The sequence below is a fragment of the Lepisosteus platostomus genome, chromosome 16 (genome assembly GCF_059453375.1).
Source record: "Lepisosteus platostomus isolate fLepPlt1 chromosome 16, fLepPlt1.hap1, whole genome shotgun sequence".
In the NCBI taxonomy this organism is placed as follows: Eukaryota; Metazoa; Chordata; class Actinopteri; order Semionotiformes; family Lepisosteidae; genus Lepisosteus; species Lepisosteus platostomus.
The window spans coordinates 21,785,237-21,803,889 of record NC_142626.1 but is presented as its reverse complement, the minus strand read 5'-3'; the positions used below and the strand labels follow the sequence as shown (position 1 = coordinate 21,803,889).

Genomic DNA, 18,653 nt, shown 5'->3' with positions numbered 1-18,653 from the left:
TGAGAATGAATTTTGACTCCCTTAATGAAGAATTGGTCTTTGGAATCTGTAGTAAACTGCTTTCCTGCAGCTCAGAATCATTCATTTGTAAATTACGTGTCTCTGAAAAATTATCCCTTTGCATTTCTAGACATTCAATTTAATTTACAAAGTGTGTTCCCAGTAAGCTTTTTTATGATTTCCTTGCCAATGCTCCTATACTTTGCCTTTTCGTTTCTAAAATCTGACTAGCTTGCTAACTATACCTAAAATGGTGTGTTTGACACAGCTGACTCAAATCAGAGTTGATGATCCTTAAATCTTTTTTTACTATATCCTGTTCTTTATTCAGTTTTTGACCCATGCTCCTACATTACTTTAGATTAACCTTTTAATAAATACCTTATTAAAGGGGTTATAGAAGCCTAATTGCATCACTCATTACTCTTTCACTCATGTTCTAACTGCTTTATCTAAAACAGGATCGCAGGGGACCCGGAGCTTATCCCAGCAAGCAACAGAATCAAGGAAGAATACACCCTGGAAAGGATGCTAGTCCGGCACTGGGCTCACACAGACATTCACAAACACGCACACAATCATACCGGTGCCAATTTTCCCAGAAATCAATTAACTTATCAGTGTGTTGTTGGTGGAATGCAGAGCAACCAGAGGAAACCCATGTGAACACAGCGAAAATGCACAAGCTCCATGAAGACTGTATTCCAGGAATTGAACCCTGGGCAGCAGTAGTTACAAGACAGCATACTTACCACTCTACCTCCATACTGCCCATCACATATTATGCTTTAGTTTAATTGAGATACCTTGCTTCTTTAAGTACAAATTGTAAAATGTAGCTACCCAGGCAGACCTAAAACAGAATGTTTTAGAGCTGCCTTCAGAGAAACTAAAACCAACATAAAGATAACTTCTGTACATGTGAGCACGGAACACTTAAAACCCTTGATGAACTCTTCAGGGTAATGAAAATCAATATGATCTCTGCAGCCAATATTTGGCAGTGACTATGTCTGCAGTGAAAAGGTGTACTTGGATCACTGGAGTGAGTTACACACACCACACACACCTTTACATCTCCTAGTAAAGCTACTGTAATGTTTTCACAAAGGCTTTCACACGGGACGTCACTTTTGGCACAATGTGATTTGGACATTGTTTGTAAGGAGAATGCATTATTGTCCCAGATGTTCCAGCATTGCAGTAATCAATTCTAGAGAAGACAAGCCAGTTCCAAATATCACCCCCAAGCTTTCAAGTACAGTGCCAATTGATGGGAGGTGCCAAGAAGCATACCTTTTTGTCTTTTTAGTATAAGTGAAGGAAATATTGAGTTTTTATGTCAGAGATCCTATTAGAGAGTGCTGAGATAACCACTTCAGTGACAGGTTTACTATGAACACATATGTGTTACGGACAGGGTTTTTAGTTCGTGTCGGGTTTTGTAGTAGACCCTATGTGATGCGTTAAGAGCTGGAGGAGGCGTGGTATGGGAAAACACTCAGGGATTTAATGGTGCACAATAACAGTGACAGTACATGAGACAGTGAGCGGGGGAGACAAAGAGTGTCTTCCAAATCAGAGCAGGTCTGAAGGAGGGTCAGGGCACAGTCCAAGAGTCAATTAACAATAGATCCATCCTGAGACATGACAAGGTTAAAATCCCCGGGAATGGGGAAAACATTCAACCAACATGGAGATCCCGGGATAACGGGGCGAGGTCCTCCAGGCTCAGAACACGGGAGGTGTTGGGGATGAGGCCTATGCCCTCAGGAGGGCTACGATACGCAGGGTGCTAGACGGGCCTTGCGACTTTCATACCCTAATGTTGAGCCCCGAAGACTGGAGGCGCTATGCTTTAAATAGCAGTAGACATAACAGGCCACACCTGGGGAACATAGAAACAATCAAGGAACTAATGAGAGGAGTAGTGGAACGCCCTCTAGGGGAGGAATGTCAGCCATGACAATATGTGAGTATATTCAGCACAGAAATGATCAATGAGACCATGTGATCTTAATAGCTAACTAAAAGTTAACATGTAAGTGTTGAATAGTTGTGGAGTCAGTAATGAGAACTGAAGAACACCATATTTATAAGAACCCAACTTCACACGGGTGTTTTGAAACACAATGAATAAGATCAATTTTTCAGGCTGCACTTTCAGGTGAAAAGACAAATTGTAGAGAGGAGGTTTCAGTAAACTTACTGTATAACTGAGGACAGAAGATCTGAACACCAGTAAAAGGAGCTGGAACAAGCAGTATAAGAATACAGAATTCAAAAGAATAAATTGTAGGCCACCAAAATTCCCTAGAAATCATCTCAAGAGTGCATTTAATACCGGGGTGTCCCGCAAATCGGGAGTCATGGCTCCACTGAAGGACTGCAGACCTGACCGAGTTGACAGCATACAATCTGTCCGGGGGACACTGCGGAGGTACAGGGTGGTCTTCCTGGGTGCGTCTTATGTCTGTTCAATATCCCATCATACAGCAGCCAAAATCTTGCTGGGCAAGACGATGTGCTCCAGAGTCTGTTGCACATTAAAGTGTTTATGGAGGCGTGAGAGGGCGTTCACTTTGAGGTTCTTATTACCTGGGGTGTAGGTAACTATGAAATTGAACCTAGATAAAATAAAGACCACCTGACTTCACTGGGACAAAGACATTTAGCTGACTGAAGGTAAAAAGGTTCTTGTGGTCAGTGAGAATGAAAAAAGAGTGTTGTGCCCCCTCCAACCAGTGTCTCCATTGATCAAGTGCCAGTTTGATGGCCAGGAGTTTGCAATCATAGTTCATTTCAGCTGCGGTCGATTTCTTAGAAAAAAAAAGCACAAGGATGTAAGATGCCTTTGTCCTTGTGGTGCTGAGAGAGAATGGCACCAACACCGTGGCCCAAAGCGTCAACCTCCACAACAAAAGGAAGGGTGGGATCAGGGTATTTCAGAAGAGGAGCAGAGGTAAAAAGGCATTTTAAGCATCTGAAAGCATCATCGGTTTGAGGGCTTCCGACTGAGAACTGTAATGGGAGCCACTACTGAACTAAAACTCCTAATGCATCTCCTATAAAAGTTAGCAAAACCCAGGAAACGTTGTAAAAGTTTTTTGGGGTAGGCCAATTCGTAATTGCAGAGATCTTAATTTGGTCCATCGTGACCCCTTGAGGTCACAAGATATAGCCTAGGAATAGGCTCTCAGTGACATCAAATATGCATTTTTCCTTCTTAACATAGAGTTTGTGATCAATCAGATGAGACAGGACCTCCCTTACATGAGATATATGTTCCTGAAGGTTTGTGGGAAAAATTAAGATATCATCTAGATATACAAGGAGGCATTTCTCAATGAGATCCCAAAAGATATCGTCTGTAAATGATTGAAAGTCTGCAGGCGCATTTACAAGACCGATGGGCATGACGAGATATTCATAATGCCTGTGAGTGGTAAGAAAAGCAGTCTTCCATTCATCCCCCTCACATATTTTAAGGCTGATGGAATGAGTGGGAGGGGATAGTGATTTTTGATCGTGATTGCATTTAGGCCTAGATAATCAATGCATGGATGGAGGCCATTGTCCTTCTGTCCTACAAAAAAAAATCTGGCACAAGCCGGAGAGGAAGAGGGGAGTATGAAACCCGCCTTAAGCGCCTCCTGGATGTATTCTTTCAGGGCCTCCGATTACCCATGTGAAAGGGGATAAATTCTCCCCCCTTTTGACACCCTGGTGGCAGATCTGGTGGAGGTGGCGCAGGAGATCTTCCGCCGGGGGAAACTCGGAGAAACCATGAGGGAAGGCATCATCTCCCTGCTCTTCAAGGGAGGGGACGCTGCAGACCTCAAGAACTGGAGGTCGATCATGATGGACGATGGACGTCAAGATTCCTGTCCAAGCTACTGACTGGAAGACTGAGGACCGCCCTGCCCCACATCATCAACACCGACCAGACGTGTGGGGTGGAAGAGCGATCCGTCGGCTGGAACTTCCAGCTCACCAGAGACGCCATCGTCTGGGCTGAGGACTGGAATGTACCCATGATGGTGGTGAGCCTGGACCAGGAGAAAGCCTTCGACAGTGTAACCCACACCTATCTGTTCAGTGCTGGAATGCTTCAGTTTCGGAGAGAGTTTCAGCTGCTGGAAAAAGATACTGTACTCTGACGTGGGCAGTAGGGTCAACGTAAACGGAAACCTGGGGGAGTCCAAAGTATGACAAGGGTGTCCCTTTTCACCCCTTCTCTATGTTCTCTTCACAGAGCCATTAGTGGAGGTGGTGAGACAGGACCCTGTCATTGATGGAGGCATGGGGTAAACCCTGAAGATCTCCCAGTATGCAAACGACATGACACTGTTCCTGATTTCTGACAGGGGTTAAAGAGAGCCCTGTAGGTCATGGTGCAATACTTCAGGGCTTCAGGGTGTTAGCTCAATCATTGAAAGAGCAAACTGAAGTTCTTTGGAACCTGGAAGGACAGGACGATGGCGCCATAAAGTCTCGAGCTCTGCACGGGGCCCATCAAGATTTGGGGGGTTTTGTTCCAGAGCCAGGACAACAAACCCTCAACTGGACCAAGAGTATCACCACGGTGATCGCAAAGCTGGGTCTGTGGAAAACACGGTCGCTGCCCTACACAGGGAAAGTGATGGTGTTGAAAGCAGACATCCTGCCAGCTTTGGTTACCTGGCAGTGGTGTACCCACTGCGGCCAGACTCAGATGAGCGCTGCAAGGGATGATCTTCAGGTTCATCTGGGGAAGCAGCTACGAGTACATCAGAGGAACCGGATGTGCCAGCCGGTTGAGGAAGATGGTAGAGATGTACCACAATTCCCCCTGAAAATCGACTGTATCCTATTCTTTAACCTCTGTCAGGCTCTGCGGGAGCCCATCCACCACAAGTACCAGTACTTTGTCAGGCTTTGGTTCTCCGTCACGATGAGGCACCTGGTCCACCAGTGGACAAACACTAGACTCAAAACAGAGAGGTGACCCGCTCTGTCAAGTTGAGCCAGCGGTACGAGGTCACGAGACAGCCAGAGCTCTGCACCCACCACAGAGCCCTGTACAAGGAGGTGAGGGGACAAGTGGTTACCGACGAAAAGCTGTGGGTTCCCAGACAGGTCTGGGAAAGGACGCAGCCGAAGGAATTGGACAACAAGCTGAAGGACCTCAACTGGATGGCAGTACACAAGAGGCTGGCAACCAGAGAGGTCCTGTATAGACACTCAATCACCAGGAATCCACATTGCCCCCGGGATACATGTTTCGATAAGGAGCACGTGTTCTGGAGCTGCCCCTTCGTTAAAATGGTGTGGGGCAGAATGGACAAAATTATACAACTCCTGGGAGTGGGAGAGGTGCTCAGTTACTAGTGCATCCTGCTGAGGTTGGCACCAATCGGATTGGACAAGGGGACACAGTTCCTGCTGTGGCTGCTGCTGTCCCTCACAAAACTAGGCCTGTGGAATGCGAGAAACACTCTCATCCGGCACAATGCAGAGTGGGGAGCAAGGGAGCTGGAGGAGAGGATCCTGGAGGACCTCAGGAGGATAAAGCGTGACATCGTGAAAGGGAGCACTAGAAAAGACTTTGGGCCCTAACATGGAAATCCCTGTTCCCTGAGCTCCTGCTCCGCAGTTTCAGAGCCAGGGCAGGTAAATGGACTAAAGGAAGTGGTAGGGCTTGGAGGGACTCTTTCATTGCGCAAATTCAACCCCATCATCCACTTGCATTGATTGATAATAGACAATCACCTTTTTTGGAAAGTTTTTATTGTGTGTTACTTTGACATTGTTAGAGATTGTATAGATTGAGAAAGGGTTTACATTTGTGGAATGTTTTTCTACGGAACAAGTTTGTTTTGATAGAGGAAAAATTCTCTCCTTTGTGGGTAAAACACTCGGTAGGAGATCAATGCCACAATTGTTGGACCTGTGGGGAGGCAGGGACAATGCCTTTTGTTTGCTGAAGGCTTCAGATCTGCGTAATATGCAATAAATTCAGGAGAGTTGCCTGGAAGGAGTTTAATGTGATGGTGACAACACAATGTTTAACACTGAGGACCCCAAGCTAGCAACTTACCCCTAGTCCAGGAAATCTGAGGATCATGCTTTTGTAACCAGGGGAACCCCAAGACCAGAGGGTGATGTGGTGTTTCCAGGAGGTAAAGTTGTATAAGTTCCTGATGAAATGCTCCGACTTATAAAGATAATGGTGAAGTCTGCCAGCTAATGACACTTGGGGAAACAGGGGATCCATTGAGGTTCTGGACACGAAGAGAAGGTTGAACAGGAATTAAGGGAATATTCCATTAATGGGCCAAGGAGAGGTCTAGAAAGTTTTCCCTGAATCAATAAAAGCGAGAAGGTTAAGTTTATACAAGCTCCCCGGAGAGGGAAGCAGGAACAGACAAGGCATTAGTGGAGATAGCTAAATGTTTACTGTGTCTCACCAGCTGACTGGGTTTAAACAGGGGGAGCTGTGGTGGGTGGGAGGGACAGTCCGACCGGTAATGTCCCAGACTTCCACAGTAAAGTAACAACCCTCCCATCGGCGCTTCTCCCTTTCCTCCATAGGCTCCGTGGTGGGACGGGGGTTGAACTGGGAGAAATGAGGGTGAGAAGTCGAGTAGGTGAAGAAAGGCTCCGCTCTTCTTCGTGTTCCTCTCAGCAAATCCAATTGCAAAGGAAATCACTTCCTCGAAGGACTTTCTTTTAAGAGGCAAGAGAAACAGATTGTCTTTAATTTCTTCTAAGAGCCCGTGCTTTAAAAGGGAGATCAAAGCCTCATCATTCCAGGATACCCCCCCCCCACAATAACCTGGAATTCCAGCGCGTAATAAGCCACCGATCTCTTACGCTGCTTCAAAGCCGTCATCTGGAAGGTGCATCCTGAGATGTAGATGAGTGGTGAAATACTGCTCTCAAGGCCCCCTGAAAGATTAAAATCTGAAATTTCAGGAGCTTGTCACTCTTAGAGTTCAGATGCCCATTCAAAAGCTCTTCCACAAAAAAAGGGGGAGATAATAAAAGCTACCTTAGCCAAGGAGAATGAAAATTCTTCAGGATGGAGATGAAATACCAAAAAGCACTGAGCTAAAAATACCCTACACTTGCCAGGATCTCTGTCAAATGTCTCCGGGGTGATAAACGGTGCTACTCGGGAAGTATGGGAAGCTGTGGGGGGGGCGGGAGCATCCTCCGGTAACATTAGTGGAGCTGCAGCTGCTGTTGCCTCTGCTGGGGCTGGTGCTGCTGCTGCTGCTGCTGCTGGAGCTGCTGCTGGCTGCGCTGACATACTAGCCAGGTGAGCAGTAATCTGCTGGATTGATGCCTAGGTTGAAGCAATAGGTTTTCCAGAAACCACAGCATAAATTAACAAATCTTCACTATTATACCTCAGTAAGCCTTTTCTTTCTTAACCTGCAGTGTGGAGTCCATTACAATAAATATCAGAGAACACTGAGAACACTAGAGAGTCTAATATCATTTGACCTGTCATATTTTTTTAATACGGAACACCGTACAAAACTGAGGATCATCCTCAGTTACAGTAGTACACTGTTTTCAGTTCATTGCAAATCACCCCTTGTGGAGGTGGTGCAGTCCTGGCTAGTTGATTTCAATAGGAACGTCCTGAGCCCTGTTGAATTCTACTCTTTAATATGGCAGGTTTGATGATTTACAATGAAGTTAAGTAACCTCAGTAAACAATTTGGAACACCCTTTGATCATTTATAGTATGTCTTAATCCATATTAACTGTCCTCATGAACCACGAACAGATCTACAGTATGTACTGTATACAGTTTACACTATAACCATTGCTCAGAATCTTCTAAACAGAATAATCAATCTAAGAAGCTGAAAGCATTGTTAATTTGTCTGAAATTCAGCTGCCTTCCAAGATGGTATTAGCCCACTGGTCACTGTTACCTTTTTACAATTGTTATAATTAGTAGTATCTATCTTTTTCCGTCTTGACCTCAGTACAGCTCTTGACACTGCTAGCTATGACATCTTACATTCCCATCATGAGATTGGGTTTCTGACATAACCCTAAAATGGTTAAAATGGCTAAAGCTCTGGTCTTACTGATCGCCGACACTTCGTCTCTCCTGGGTGTTCATGAAGTTGGGTTTCTATAAAGCTGGTGTTCCTCAGGGCTCATTACTGGGTCTGCTACTTTCATATTACCTCTTAGTCAGCTATTAAGATCACATGGTCTGAATGATCATTTCTATACTGATGATCCTCAGATATACGTTCATATTAAACCTCTCACTGAAGTGGTTATCTCAGCACTCTCTAATTGCATCTCTGACATAAAAACCTGGATGACTCAAAATGTCCTTCCCTTATACTGAAAAGACTGAGAAGCATGTTTCTTGGCAACTCCCATCAATTGGCACTGTACTTGAAAGCTTGGGGGTGATGTTTGAAACGGGCTTATCCATGGTGTACACCATCCTATCCATGGTGTATTCTGCGTTGATTCTGTTGCTTGCTGGGAAAGGCTCCGGGTCCCCTGCGATCTTGTATTGGATAAAGCAGTTAACAAATGGATGAAAGGGTAATAAGTGATGCAATTAGGCTTCTATAACCTCTTTATTAAGGTGTTTATTAGAAGGTTTAGTAATGTAGGAACATTGATCAAAAACTGAATAAAGAACAGTATACAGTAAAAAAAAAATTTAAGGGTCATCACCTCTAATTTGAGTGATGTGAGCTGTGTCAAACACACCATTTTAAGTATAGTTAGCAAGCTAGTCAGATTTTAGAAATGAAAAGGCAAAGTATAGGAGCATTGGCAAGGAAATCATAAAAAAGCTTACTGGGAACACACTTTGTAAATTAAATAGAATATCTAGAAATGCAAAGGGATCCACATAATTTTTCAGAGACACGTAATTTACAAATGAATGATTCAGATTTAAAAACTTTCTTGGTGCTGGACTCTCCACCATCGTGTAGCACCATTTCTTCAAGCTCCTTCTTATCCACTCCATAAAATATACGTAGTGGCTTCCTAGTGGCATTTTGCCACATGGAGTTTGGAGCTTGGCCTTGCAGATCGTAGGTTAATTGTGACATTTCCACCGGCATTAAATAAAGATACAGATGAGTTTGAAAGTACTCCAGCTCCCATATTGTCTTTCTGCCAAAACTGTACTGAACTATAGAGACAGATATCAGTAAATTAAAAAAAATCATGTTTGTACAGAAGAACAATATATGACACAGTCATTGTGGAGAAGAAACATGTAACGCTGCTCTGAAGAGGTGAAAAGGATCCGATGCAGATGCAGGAGTCGATGGGAGGTAAGTAAGCGAACAGAGCAAAACCAGGAGCTGAGTCGTAGTCCGAAGGCGTAAGGTAGGTCGAGATCCGGTAAAGGCACTGGTGGCGAACAATCCAAAATGTGAGACAGAATCGTGGTCGAAATGAGAGCGGCAGGGTCAAATCCGAAACAGACACAGATAGCAAACGACCCAAGGGGCGAGACGAGATCCGAAGGCCGAAGGCAAAAGGTGTAGACAGATTTCCAGGAAGGCAAAAGGCTAAGAAACGCTAAGCAGAGCAACAAGAAGTCAACTCAATACAGAGCACCGGCAAGTAGGTTAGAATAGTATAAATAACCTGGCGTGCCGCACGGTAGAGCAATTGCAGGTGTGTTAACTTGTACGGCGGCGCTTGTTCATAGTAACCCGCTGCTGGTGCTGATTATCTTGCTTACGTGTTGATCTCTGCTGGCTGGTGGTCGTGACAAAACAGGAACCTACAGTTGTGAGAAAAAAGAATGTGAACCCCTTGGAGCTATCGGTATTCCTACATTAATGTTTCGTAAAGTGTGCTAATTTTCATTAACTCATAATAATAGATAAACACAATCTGATCAAATAAATAACACATAAACAATTATACCTTTTCTTGTCTATATTAAACACATTCCTTAAACATTCTTTGTCTATGTTCAAAAAAGTATGTGAACCGCTTGGATAAGGATCTCTATTAAAGGGGGTTATTGGAGTCTGGAGTTCCCATCTGTTACATCCCAGTGTGTGGTCTGTGTTTTTGATGTTATGTTCCACACTGCTGACCCTTGATTGTTCTCCCTCCCCCATTGGCCCACCATTACACCACTGTTTCAGTATGACGTCATCATCAATCAGCTTCTCAGCCGACCAGAACACATCTTAATCAGCATATAACATGGAGGTTTTCTGAAGGAAGAGGCATTTCGTTTGACTTAGGTCCTGCTTCGCTTTTGGTTATTATTGCTTCGGCTTTGTTGGTTTATTGTTTTGCTTTGTATGTGTGCAATTTCGTATAGCTTCGGCTTTGTTGTTTTGTTGGTTTCTGTTAGTTTCTTTGTACTTTCGTTTGTTTGTGTGTTTATAATAGTTTTGCCATTACCTTGCCCAAACGTCTTACATGTTCAACTTTTGTGTTTTTTTGTACCCTGTTCCTGTTGATTACTCTTGTTCTCCCTTATTTGTATTCCTGGTTCACTTGTGTTTTAGTGTGAACTTTTTTGTATAAGGTAAGTTTAGGTTGTTGGGTACACTTTACACACTTAGTTGACTTTGTATTAGTAACACTAGTTTAGTACAGGTGAGTGCCATTTGTCCTGTATGGTTTTGGGTTGTCAGGGGAGGTTAGTTAGGGTGTTGAAGACGCCGAAGACCATGTGTTTCGGGTTTTCTTTTGTTCCATTTTTGTTTGTTATTTTCTTTTCTTTGGCACAACTGTAGTTCCTTACCCTTGTCATCACGCTTCCTAGTCCCTCACCAAAACCCACCTGCTTCCAAAAGAATTATCCTAAATGTTACACCCCTTTACCCCTAGACACTTGGGGTCATACGGTAACACCATCAATGAGATGACATTCAGGTGTGCGTTTGAGGTGTCCTGCCGTATAAATAATTCCATAATGTTTGGGTACCAACAGAATCTGCCATTAATAAAGATATGTCAAACTGAAACATGCCCCAATCAAAAGAGGTTTCAGAGGACCAGAAAGAAGAGAAGAAGAGTTGTTGATGCTCATATGGCTGAAAAGGGTTACAGAAGAATTTCTAAAGACATTGGCCTCCATCAATTCACAGTCATGCGGATAGTGTACAAATAGAAGAAATTCAGTAGCACTACTACTCTTAGGAGTGGTTGTCCAACAAAAATCATCCATACAATCTCAAGGAGGTGACAAAAAACACTAGGGTAACAGGTAACAATCTGCAGACATCTCTTGCACTGGCTAATGTCTGTGTTCATGAGTCCACAATAAGAACACTAAACAAAGTGGTGTCTGTGGGATGATAGCATAGAAGAACCTCCTGCTGTAAAAAAAAAAATATTGCTGCCCAAGTTTGACAAAGACCAGATGGATGTTCCAGTACTCCACTGGAATAATATCCTGTGGACAGATGAGACAACAGCGGAACTTTTTGGAATAAGTAAACAATGTTATGTTTGGGGGACATTAAACACTACATGTCAACACAAAAACCTGATCCCAGCTGTGAAGTATGGTGGTGGGAGAATCATGGTTTTATGGAATCATTGAGGGAATAATAAATTCCAAATTGTATCAGCAAATTCTACGGGAGAATGTCAGGCTATCCATTTGTGATTTGAAGCATAATAGAAGTTGGGTCATGTAGCAGGACGATGATCCTCAACACAGGAGTTAATCTACATATATTGTCTTAAACACAGGAAATTTAGCATTTTGGAATGCCCAAGTCAGAGATCTGATCCAACTGAAATGCTGTGGTATGACCTGAGGTAAGCCATTCATGCAAGAATGATTGAAACACTGTAAAGAAGAAGGGGCCAAAATATATTTTAACAAATAGATAGGACTACTCAAGGTGCTCAGTGTGCAACTACTGGAAACATTTGGTTGAGGTTATTGCTGATATTGATGCTATTTATTTATCATCCAGGTGGATGCTGCACACTTGTGGTGGTGGAGGGGAGTCCCCATTACCCGTAAAGCGCTTTGAGTGGAGTGTCCAGAAAACTATTATGTAAGTTTAAGCAATTATTATTATTATTATTATTATTATTATTATTATTATTATTATTATTATTATTTCCTTGGCACTTCACACTGCTTTAGAGCATTTGGATGATAAAGAAACATGTTAGAATTCTATTCATTGATTACAGCTCCATCTTTAACATTATAGCTCCATCCAGACTAGTCATCAAGCTTAATTATCGTGTCTCAGCACCTCTCTTTGTGGCAGGGTTCTAGTTTTCCTGACAGGCAGACCGCAAACTGTGAGGGTTGATGGAAGGCTCTCTTCCATGCTGACTGCAAGTATAGGCATTCCTCAGGGTATTGTGCTTTGCCCCATGCTGTTTCTCTTGTTTCCCACAATTGTGTGACCAGACACAGCTCCAAGTGCCTTGACAATAATCTCTAATCTTTGCTGTCAATAATAATGTCAGCAAAACTAAAGAGCTGGATATTGACTTTAGAAAGTAGGGTGGGGAATATACCCTCATTCACATCAATGGGGTGGCTGCAGAGATGGTTAGTAGCTTCAAGTTCCTGGGTACCTTCATTACTAATGATTTAACTTGATACCAGCATGTCACTGGGGCTACAAAGAAGACACAACAGTGCCTTTACTTGCTCAGACAGTTGATAACATTTGGTTTATCTTAATATATTCTTACTACATACTATAGTTGCCCTATTGAAAGTGTGTCCACATTTGTTATTACAGTATGTTTTGGCAGCAGCTCGTTGTCTGACCAAATTGGGACACAGGGGGTGCTTAGGTCAACCCAGTCCATCATTGAAGTACAGCTCCCCTCTATTGAGGACTTTATAGAACTCACTGTCTCAGGAAGGCCGGGAGTATTGCTAAGGATTTACAGTCATCCTGGTTTCTCATTTTTCTCTCCACTGCCCTCTGGTAAGCGTTATACTGAAGGAGCATAAAGCCATGTAACTCCAGATTCAGAGACAGCTTCTTTCCACAACCTGTCAGACTATCAAATTCTACCCCTACCACTGACTCACACTGATGTTATTTAACTTTATTGTGACAGCTGTGGTTCTGTGTTTAGGTTTAATGTTAGGTTAGTGTCTTTGTATTGGAGCATACAGGCAAATAAGCACTTCACTTGTGTGTATGACAAATAATCTGAACTGAAGGGAGTTTCCATGATTTATATGGAACATGTTTAAGTTCACTGATAACACTGTTCTCACAGGGCATATCACAAACAATGATGAGTCTGTAGAAAGGAATGAAGAAGCTGAATTAGTTGAAAAAAACCTTGAACTAAATTTCATTAAAACCAAAAACTGGTAATGGACTTTAGGCGAGGCTAAGGAGCACTCTCACCACTGTACATCAGTGGTCAGACTGTAGAGGTGGTGGAGAATTTGAAGTTCCTTGGCATCACCATCTTCCACACTCTAAATGGGAGGTCAACACGTCCATCAAGGTGAAGAAAGCTCAACAGAATCTGTTCTTCCTGAGACAGTTAAAGATGTTTGGAGTGTGTGGGATGGAAGCACTTCAGCCCTGGAGAAGAAGCAGCTAGAGACAGTAGTGTATATCAGATCCAAAACTGTAGGAGACCACCTTCCCTCTGTGGACTCACTCTACCTCTCTAGACTGAAACACAAAGCTGTTAAGATCCTCTTTGACTCTTCTCACCCTCACCAGCCTCTGTTTACTTATCTCCCCTCTGGTAGGTGGCTCAGGTCAATTAAGACAAGGAGCACTAGGTTCCGTAACAGCACCTACCCAGAGATTTTGAGGTGCATAAACTGTGAGCTTTAACTTTTTTAAGTGTTTGCACGGCTCATTGTTATTCTAGCAGGCCCCACTTTTACTTATTTTAGTACTGGTGTGTGTTTAAGATGGTGTGTGAATGATTTGGGTGCATTCTACTATTGTCTTTGCTGACATGTTGTTTATTTGTATTGTATGTCTTTAAAAGTATGAGGTGACCAAACCAAATTCTATGCAGCTGGTTGTTATGTCAAGAAAGCAAAGAAATCAACTGTTTTAGATGGGTAAAATGGCCAACTCTCATTTGTTACCTTTCTTTGGGGATTATTCCCTACTTTTTGTATCTGTAATTTTGTTTTATGAAAACAAAAAAAATGAAAATTAAAGAAAATATAAATAACCATGTCATGAATAGAGAACTGTGGAAGGGTGTTCAAGTGAAAATGAGACCTTTAAGGTTTACGACGATGAGAACACTTAAGAGGATATAAAATTTAGTGACAACACAAAAGATACAGGATGTAAGCATGCATTGTCAACATTGTCTGTACTATATGCTGGATACAGATAGACATTTTTATTTGGAACATGAGAATAGAATCTCTGAAAACTGATGAAAAAACCATCCTTTCTGATGACTACTCTTGTCCTTTTTGTTGCTATAATCTCATGTTTTTCCTCAGTCAGTTGTTAGAGGATTATACAGTATCATTTGAGACACTTGTCTGAGCACATTGAGTCTTCATTAAGAATCCTCTGCTTAATACCATATTAAAACAAAATACATTGTAATTCATAAGTTTCACAAGTGCTGAAAATGAATGAAGTCTGTATTAATAATGCTGACTATTATCCTGAAACACAGAACACATTAGGGTATTGGTACCTGTGCTGGATGAAAGGTTGTTCAGGAGCAGGAGTCTGACACCTAGAAAATCAAGATACTGTGGGATTGCTGTTTGCTGTCCTTTGAAGAGTGAGATGTCTTCTGCTTAGAGTCACTCCTAAAGTTTCCTTTAGCTAAAATGTTCCAAAACAGTTAAATTTTATATTTTTCAGACAAGAAAGGTTCGGCCTCTGTCCAAAGTGATTGGTTCTTTGAATTAATTCACTTTATCAAAGCTTCCTGCTCATTGCTGTAGATGTTTGCCACCTAAGGGGCATTTATTTCTTTAGAAATTATGCAAAAAAGGGAATTTGACAAATTTACAGCGTGTACTATTCTTGTGTTGTGGTACATGAATATAATTATATCGTTATTAATTTCTTTAGATACACAATTCCATATTATATTCCCTTTTAATCAAATTCTAAAAGTATGCTTGTTGACTCTGGTATCTCATTAAAGACTTCAATGCTTAAAATGTTTAGGGAGAAATGGAATTTTTATGTTCCAAAATTAATATAGTTTATTGCCTTCACACGCGTTACAGTATGCTCCTATTCTTTTTATGCTCAGCTACTAAGATTTCCCTTCAGTGGTAAAATTCCATATAAATATTCAATACTACAACGGGCACAGTAAAGACGTTTACTGTAAATCTTTCTACGACAGACCAACGGACCACGAGTGCCCCTGTCGGTCAACCAATCACGTACCGCGGTACCGCGCGTCATCGTGCGTCACAATGCGCGACGCCGTAGCCAATTACTTCCGGTACGTGTCTGTACCGTGCACTTTGAATGGCTGCATCTGTATGAAAACACCCATTTTAGGAATAGCTTGAGAGTCTGCATCTGTGTAACTTCACGCAACTGAATGAATTTTAATTAAAATGAATACACTATTGTTTACTAAATGACTCACATTTTAAACCATTTTACTGTAAATTGTAGCTAGTCAAATTCTGTGTGATATTATTTTCATTTTGAAAGGCAATGTATGTTTAAAAATTCTTAGAATTAGATGATGTAGCCAGTCACAGTCTTTAGTTAATTTTTTTCTGCTTCCTAGTCCAATACCAGGAGGAAACCAATACCAACAAATCCCAGATGTTTTTATTGTTACCTCTGCTGTTTTTCTGTTGATTGTGTGATATTGAAGGTACAGTAAAAGCTACATCTCCTTAAAGTTAAATATAATTATTTCTAATAGCAAGTGTGATATATGAGTGCAGAACCATGCAGCATTGTCTACCCTTTCCAGTCAGTATAATGACATGCTGTATATTCTGAGAGGTATTACAAACATGCTATTGGTTTCAAACTGATTTGCTGTTTTTGTCATGTCTCTAGTGATGTCCTGAAACCATATACTGTGACTACAGCCATTTAGAAAAAAATATATTAGATATTAAAGTTAGGAGAGGGAGAGAATTTGAAAGAAATGGTCAGTTGTGTTAATCTTTTAATTTCTGATTAGATTTGGTTTGATAATTTCATCTCATTTTTAATCTCCTCTAACACTAAGGAGATTAAAACTACAGTTTTAGAACATCTGGAAAAATGTAACAATAAAATAATAGTATCCTTACACTTATACAGTGTTTTTCCGGACACTCCACTTGAAGCGTTTTATAGGCTCCACCATGATGATGTGATGTCAGCCGTAGTTTGCCAGTACGCTCCCCACACACCAGCTATCGGTGAGGAGGAGAACAGAGTGATGAAGTTTAGAGATTATTAGGGATTATTGGGAGGCTGTGATTGGTAAAGCCCAATGAGAAAATTGGAGAGGACACTTGGGGTACCACCCCTACTCTTTTTAAAAAAATGCCCTGGATTTTTAATGACCATGGACCTCGGATGGATTTTTAAAGTCAGGACCTCGGTTTTATGTCTCATCCAAAGTACAGCACCTTTTGTACAGTCTACTGTCCCCATCACTATACTGGGACAGAGTGCAGGATGAGCACCTCCTGTTGGCCACACTAACACTTCTTCCAGCAGCAACTGTAGCTTTTCCAAGGAGGTCTCCCATCCCAGTACTGCCCAGGCTCATATCTGCTGAGCTTCATTGGGCTGCTAGTTGTGAGTTATGTATAGGTGCTGGATAAAGTTTCACACTACTAATCTTAAACCTTAAAGTATAACCTAAAGCTACAATTTACAATTTGGAGTTAATAATAATAATAATTGCTTACACTTATATAGCGCTTTTCTGGACACTCCACTCAAAGCGCTTTACAGGTAATGGGGATCCCCTCCACCATCACCAATGTGTAGCATCCACCTGGATGATGCGACGGCAGCCATAGTGCGCCAGAACGCTCACCACACATCAGCTATCAGTCGGGAGGAGAGCAGAGTAATGTAGCCAATTCATAGAGGGGGATTATTAGGAGGCCATGATTGGTAAGGGCCAATTGGAAATTTGGCCAGGACACCGGGGTTACACCCCTACTCTTTTCGAGAAGTGCCCTGGGATTTTTAATGACCACAGAGAGTCATGACCTCGGTTTTACATCTCATCCGAAGGACGGTGCCTGTTTAGAGTATAGTGTCCCCGTCACTATACTGGGGCATTAGGACCCACATGGACCGCAGGGTGAGTGCCCCCTGCTGGCCCCTCTAACACCTCTTCCAGTTATATAAGTAATAGCTTAATGTGCTGTGTATCAACTGCGTATTAGTTTTGGAACTTTGTAATATAAATAACTCAAATTATTTTGGTATACAATGTGTCTAAGAACTAATTGTTCAACTTTGAAAATAGTTTTGTAATAGAGACTCATTCTTCACATGTTACAGTCATACTTTCTGCATCCAGAAGTGGATGAAGGCAGACAGGTGAAGTTAACCCTCTTCCGGAGACTGGGAAAGAAACGACTAACCTGCTTTCAGAAACCTAATTTGTTTGTTTCCTATAAGCAAGGTTTCAGTATGAATGATTAGAATCTTACACCGTGTGTATCCTGCAGTTTGTTTCTTTTTGTCAAGGTGGGTGAGATCTGACATAAGTTGAATGAGAATGTGCAGTATGAGAAATGCACTTTTATTTAGGAGCACCCCCACAAAATCTCTACGCTAGAGGAAAGGATAAAACATTGCAGGATATCAAACAGTCAGAAGAAGAGTTTGAACTGTGTTATTAAGAAGTGTCCCTCAGTTAGAGTGTTTGTTGCCCTTCTGTACCACACACACACACCCTTTGCCGACGCCTGGATTACTAATTCACTGCTGTGGATTCAGCTCAGCAATGCTCGCTTCCAGTCTCCTCGGGAGTACAAACTTCAAACAGGTTCGCCATCTTCACAGATAATTTCTTCTGTATCTCAGATAGTCCCCAGGATTTTAATTGTTTGCCACTGTATCGCACATGAAAACATGTTCGGAGGAACATTATCCTGGCACCAGAGTTAAAGATTTTGAAGTACAGTGTGCTCACAGAACGTAACGTATCAACAGTTATTATTCATTGTGCCACACAAGACACTATATTGCAGAAACTGGAAACAGCGAAGCAGTATTTGTGTGTCAGACTGAAGCAGTTCGGAAAGAAGTTTATGTTGTCTGGTCCTATTCCAGGTTTTAATCCTGGATGTGAAACATTTAGTAGGCTTTTTTATAGTACTTTGTGAATAGCTGGGATACTTTGTGGGAAAGGCAGAAATCTTTTGCGAGAGATGGTCTCCATCCCAGTCAGTTTGGCTCAAAAAGGCAGTTTAAGAATTTTGAAGAAAAGTGCAATACTGTATGTTTGGCTAGTTTCTCAACAAGTTCCCTCACTCTCACTTTCCCTTGCTCAAAACAGAGTTGCTGTTGTGTCAGTTCTTAGAAAGCACAAAAACAACACGCACTGGTGCAATTCTGAGTAATCTGATTGCTATTAACTGTAGATCGTCGTCCACTGTCACTGTTCTGTTAATCTTACTTCACCCCAGGTTTCTTTGTAACAAAACCTTTATTTAATTATTACTTAATTTAAACTGAATCTTGGTTAAAGAAGGATGA

At 42.0% G+C, this 18,653-nt stretch overlaps 1 gene segment (V, D, J or C); it reads left to right on the top strand.

The window, feature by feature from the left end:
- The window catches only part of LOC148647025 (Ig kappa chain V-III region MOPC 63-like), a 482,291-nt gene that overhangs the window by 81,203 nt on the left and 382,435 nt on the right, over positions 1–18,653 (top strand).